General features: G+C 46.2%; 1 pseudogene; it reads right to left on the reverse strand.

Moving 5' to 3' along the window:
* Positions 1-223: 223 nt before the first annotated feature.
* LOC102758404 lies at positions 224-5,892 on the reverse strand (annotated as a pseudogene).
* Between the last annotated feature and the right edge of the window lie 375 nt (positions 5,893-6,267).

The raw sequence follows: 6,267 nt of genomic DNA on the forward strand, positions 1-6,267 counted from the left end.
TTGTTTTTAGTGATAGAAAGGGAGAAGGAGAAACACTGGTGAGAGAGAAACATCAATATGTTATTTTGCAAATATTTTATCCCAGTCTGTGGCTGTCTTCTCATTCTCTTGAGATGCTATTTTTTAAATATATATTTGAAGGGGGTTTTTATTATTATTTTATGTACAAAGAGATAGCATTCTGTCATAAGGTGGCTGTCTTGAACGACTCATTCGTGGAAGTTCACTTAGTTCAACTTAATGAAGCCCATGTCCTTCGAGTACTGACCGAAACACTGGCGGCACATGTTGAGGCCGTACTTCCCGATCAGACCGTGGAGGTGTGAGCAGATGTGGCAAGAGTGAGAACCCTGGCCAAATTTTCTCGGATGGCTCCTGTAGAGCTGCTGGTGACCCACCTTGCTCTTTCTGTAGCAACGAGGCAAAAGGAAAGCTTGAGATGCTATTTTTTAATTATGTTGTCTAAATGTTTATTGCTAGTGTATAGAAATGCAATGGATTTGGGTGTATCTAGCCTATGGTACAGCAACTTCGATGGAATCTCTTATTATTTCTAATTCTTTCTTTGTAGAGTCTTGGGTTTTCTGTATAGACAATTATATGTTCTTATATATAACAGTAATTTTTCTATCCTTACACCTACTGGTATTATATACCCCTTTTTTCTTCCTTCCCTAGTTAAGACTTATAGTAGAATACTGGATAGAAGCAGATGATAATGGTTAATCACAAATCTGCCAATTTCTTGTTTTCATTCTTTCTTTCACCTCCAACCTTTCTTGTGGTATCACCCTTCCTCACCATTTAGAAGGTAGTTTAGTGATAGTCTGTTGGTAATAAACTTGCTTTGACTTTATTTTCTAAAATGTTCTTATTTTGCCTGCATTTTTAGTTGGGTAAACACATCTTTTAAGAAATAATATTTATTGAGATATATTTGACATACAATAAATTGCACATATTTATTTTTATTTTATTTTACTTTATTTTATTTTAGGGAGAGGGGAAGAGAAAGGGAAAGACAGAGAGAAACATTGATGTGAGGGAAACACATCAATTGGTTGCCTCTTTCATGAGCCTGACCAGGGCCCAGGCTGGGGAGGAGCCTGCAATCAAGGTATGTGCCCTTGACTGGAATCGAACCCAGTACCCCTTGGTCCCCAGACCGACGCTCTATCCACTGAGCCAAACCAGCTAGGACTGCACATATTTAAAGTGTATGAATTGATAAATTTAATGTATACATCAGTGAAAACATCACCACATTCTCTTTGTAATCCCTCCCTTCTTGTCCTCCCTGTCCCTACAACACCCCAGGCAACCACTGATCTGCTTTCTATCGCCATAGATTAGCTTGCATTTTCTAGAATCTCTCTCTATATATAAGCCTAAGTGAACAGCTGCCTGCCTGACCAGCCGACTGGCTGACCATCCAGTAGATATGACGCACACTGACCACCAGGGGGCAGACGCTCAATGCAGGAGCAGGAACCACAGGCATGGAAACATGGAACAGACTGATGAATCTCGAGGAAGTGGGGAGGGGGGAGTGCAGGAAGAGATTAAAGAAAGATCTTATATGCATACTAGAGGCCCAGTGCATGGAATCGTACACTGGTGGGGTCCTTTGGCCTGGCCTTCGGGGATCGGGCCAAAACTGGCTCTCTGACATACCCCAAAGGGTCCCAGATTACAAGAGGGTGCAGGCCAGGCCAAGGACCCCACCGGTGCACAAATCCATGTACTGAGCCTCTAGTTTTATATAAATGAAATCATACAATATGTACTCTTTTTATGTAACTTCTTTCATGCCGCAGTATTATTTTGAAATTCATTGATATCATTGTGTTTATCAATATTCATTCCTTTGTATTGCTGAGCAGTCTTCCATTGTATGGCTATCCACAGTTTGTTTATTCCTTTACCCATTGATGGACATTTGGATCATTTCCAGTTCTTGTCTGATAGCTGGAGGTTGGGTTGCTTTTGAAAGACCATGGTGAGGTCAGGAGGACAATGCTTGAGTTGTGGGATATTACAGTCTCTGCCTCCTTTCTCACATCCACTTCACTCCCTGTGTTGTAAAACTTTAGAGCAGAGTGAGGCTTTTTGGGGGGAAGAGTAGGTGGTTGGTTGGCTGAATTCAAGATGGACAAGTGGTTGGGAAGCTGCCAACGTAGGGCGAGCGGCCATGGGCACAGGGTGGTGGGAGTCTAAAAAGCTCTCAAAGAGCAGGCAGAGCTCCCACAGCAACCCCCACCCTCAGAAGAAGCCTTTGAATTGCAGAAGGCAAATGATATGACTAACATGAAAGGAAGGCTGCTTGGGAAGGGTGTGCCAGCCTGGCTAACTAGGTCACCTCCTGTTCTCCCTCTCTCCCAGAAGCCCTTCCCAGAGCTGACAAGAGCATTGGCATCTCTCTGGAACCTTGCTAAAATATCAGGAACCAGGACAAATCTTACCTCCTGGCCTGTGCCCACAAGAGCACTCACAGACCTGCTTTCTGACAAAATTTGCCCCAGAGAGGGGAAGGGTAGAAACCTAGCATTTATTTGTCACCTATTGTATGCCAGGTTCCATGGTGGCTGTTTTCCTTTAGGCAATCTACTTTCAAGTTCACAAGAATCTTGCAAAAGGAGTATTTGTATTTTTCTTCCCCCACACTTCCTGCCTTAATTCAAGTCTTCATCCCCTCTCACTTGGATTATGATTTTCATTTCCTAAATTATTCTCTTTGCTTCCAGACTTTTCTTTCATTTTGTTTATTTGCCTTTATAGACAAAGTCAAAACATTTCCAACTTTATTCAAACCCAGCAATGGTAGCAAAGAGCATCGACAAATGACAGGCATAGTACCTAATGTCTGGATCAAAGGCAATGAGGGAGCTCTTGAGTGCTGGTCAGCCCTTGCCCCTTCAGTATTACTATTCCTTCCTCCCCTACACTTTGCCGTCACCTTTGACATCAGTTAAACACATGCAGGAAAGAAAGTGACTTTCAAGGAGATTGGGCTCCACCTCATTACCAAGAAGTACCTCCAGTTCTGAGGAAAAGCAGAGACTGAGATGCTCCTTGTACTTGGCCTACCCCATCCACAGTCCCCAGTTACCCCAGACCTGGCTGGGACTTGGGAAAGAGAAAAAGTGAGGAAGATACTTTCCACTTGGCAGTGTTTGGAAGTTGGAGAGATTGTGAATCACTGACCAGATGAGACCCCCAAACTAACAGGCCTAACTCTGAGGAGTTACCAGCCTGTTCTAAGGGAAGACTTCTTTAAAGAACACCAACTTTATTCACACATGGTTTGGGTCAAATACTTTTGCAGAAATCCTAACAAATGGCTCATCCTCAGATTCCAGGAGGATTGGCATATTTAAAAATTGTCATTGATTGTAGTGAGGAGGGAATCTTGGCAAAAGCCAGTCTTCTAAAGGCAAAAAGATCTCTGTTTCTCAGGGTACTGAGTTCAGGCGCCAACACCAGTCCTAATTCCCCGCTTCCATTTTTGCTCCCCGCAGATGCCCCTCCACACTGCCAGTGGTCAACCTGCCCAACACTAGTCTGACAAAATTCCTCTCCTCACATTTGTCCTCCATGCTCTGGCTGCTGCCCACCTCACCCGCCTCCCTGCTCCGGGACGGCCTTGGGCTCTGAGAGCTAGAACTTGGGGCTGGGCCACTGAGCACCTTTTTCTTTGCCAAGGGAGCCCAGACCTTCTTTGTTAACTTGGTAAATTCTTCCTCACCTCCCACAGCTTAGTTCTAAGGTAATTTCATGGGAACAGCATTTTCTGGCCCCCTCCTGACCAATTCTTCCCAGCTTCCCCTCCACATGCTTCCTGGCTCCACTTGGCCATAATGCCATCTTTCTTCCTTCCTTCCTCCTTTGAGCTCCTTCTTATTCCAACAGCCTGAGAGCTCTACACATACTTGCTGAATGTGTGTATAGAAGAATAAATGGACAAATGTGTATAGATCCTCAGGCTTTGTAAGGTTCAGTCACATACCTAGTCTCTAAGATCTACGTTGTGTGCATGAATCAGTGTCCAGGCTAGGATCACTGGGCTCTAGTGTTTGTACCCTTCCTTCTCCTCCAGGCAGCCCTCCTGGTGAGCTGGCTGTGCTTGGAAGGTCTGTAGAGTTCCCAGGGCATCAGCTGGCTGGATTCTGGAATCAACTTTCATGTTTGGCTGCTGGGAGTCATGCCTTGCCTGGAAACCATTCCTAGGTGTCTTGGGCCAGGCTATCTGGTCCCTGATCTGGGACAGCAAGAGGGATAGCTTGATCCAAGCACAAAAGGTACACAGAAACTTGTCAATGGGGATTCTGGTCGAGAGAAGGCTAAATGAACCCCTCACCTGGGGTGACTTGACTCTGTGCTTGTGGAGTGTCACTGAGGTCCTTCCTGGCTCCATGGAATGACTCAGCCTGGGAACTGAACCAAGAGAAGGCCCTCAGGCCAGGAGCCAGGTTCATATTTGAGGTAATTCTGAACTGGAGAAGGAGGTATTGAACCCAGGCAGCCTGAATTCTGGACACCTGCAAACGGCACAGAGAGGTGGCTGCCTTCTGTCTCCCACAAGCCCCTCCCACTGCTCCTGAACAATTGTCCTGTTGTCTGGAAGTGTCACTATTAGGTATTTCTGGAGTCCTTGGCCAGGGAAGAGTGTCAAAGATTCTCTCCTTGATCAAACTCTACTCTGGCTCCCCTGAACTCAGCTAGCCCTTGACTTTTGAATTTCTGTGTCCCTGTCTGCATTGCCCAATTTTTCTAGTAGCAAGAATCCTGCTAAGTCAGTTTAGCTAGAACCCCTACCCCCCATATTTGATTGGATTCCTCCTCTTCCACATCCCCCAGGTGATCTGATCGCCCTGGCTTGCCTTCAGCAAGAATCCTTTTAGGTCAGTTTACCCAGAATCCCCTTTTACCCCTGGTGTTTCCTCTTAGTAATTTTCCATCCACCGACACACCCCTTATAAATTTCCACATGCTCATGCTGTATTCAGAAGTGACCATGGTTCTATTGCAATAGTCCTGAATAAAATCTGTTTTTACCACTTTACCTACTGCCAAGCTCTGGGTTTTCTTTGACAATGGCAGGTCCCAGCCCCAAAGACCCCAGGCCTGGGCCATCTCCTCTCACTTCCTCTACCCTCTGCCCACAGGAGGGGGCTACAAGGGGCCAAGGCTTCAAAGTCCCCATCGCAGCCCAGGTTCATTCATTCTTTTCTGGCATCTCCTCCCAGGGCCACAGAAAGCGAGAGACCAGGAACTGCAAGAAGGGGCTCGGGGAGCATGAGGCAAGCGGTCCCAGCTAAAGATTAGCCCCTCTCCCGTCCCAAGTGCCTAGCTGTCCCGCCCCGCCTCCCTTTTGGACCTGCTCATTCCCCTAGGTCTAATGACAGCAATTAGTTCCGTAAGGGGCTACTCCAGTCCAGACCCCTAAATTGACAAGCGGACAACTAGAAAGGGCCTGGGTCCAGCCGGTGTGGCTTAATGGTTGAGCATGAACCCATGAACCAAGAGGATACTGGTTCGATTCCCAGTCAGGTTGCCGGCTCGATCCCCATTAGGGGGATGCAGGAGGCAGCCGATGGATGATTTGTCTTGTGGATGTTTCTCTCTCTCTCTCTGAATATTTAAAAAAGAAAGAAAGAAGGACTGGGGTGCGAGGGAGAGGGAAAAGCAGTGAAGCCGCAAAAAAAGCAAAGCGCCCGCCACTTCTCCCGCAGTACGCAGGGCTGGCCTCCGCCTTCTGACTCAGGGCTGCCCCGCCTCATCCAGCAACCACTGCAGTGCTGACAGCCCTGCTCACGCCAGTTTCCGCCCCGCCCCTCCGGACCTGGGCCCTTCACCCCGCTCCTCCCCAACATCCTCCATCTTCTCGCCCATTTCTCCATCTTCTCGTCCATATTCATCTTTTGCTAGGTGACAGATCAGTAGACAGAGAGTGTGTGTGTTGTAAAGATCTTTATCCAAGCTTTATTTGTGAGAAAGGAAGCATTGGAAATATCAGTTAGGGAATAATAAATTAAGGAAACCAGAGCAGAAGTTCTCTCTAAAAATATGAAACCATTTAAAATGTTATTTATCAAGACTATGTAGCATCGTGAAAAATTATGTTCATATTATATTGAAGTGATAAATGCAAGCTGCACCTGGGTCTCTATGTAAAAACGTCAATGACACACCAAGAAGGAATGACAGCAAAGACTCCCCTTAAATACGAACAGTGGCTTTCTACGGGCGTGGTGATGCTTTTCCATA

This window comes from Myotis davidii, unplaced genomic scaffold (assembly GCF_000327345.1).
Source record: "Myotis davidii unplaced genomic scaffold, ASM32734v1 scaffold2786, whole genome shotgun sequence".
Taxonomy (NCBI): Eukaryota; Metazoa; Chordata; class Mammalia; order Chiroptera; family Vespertilionidae; genus Myotis; species Myotis davidii.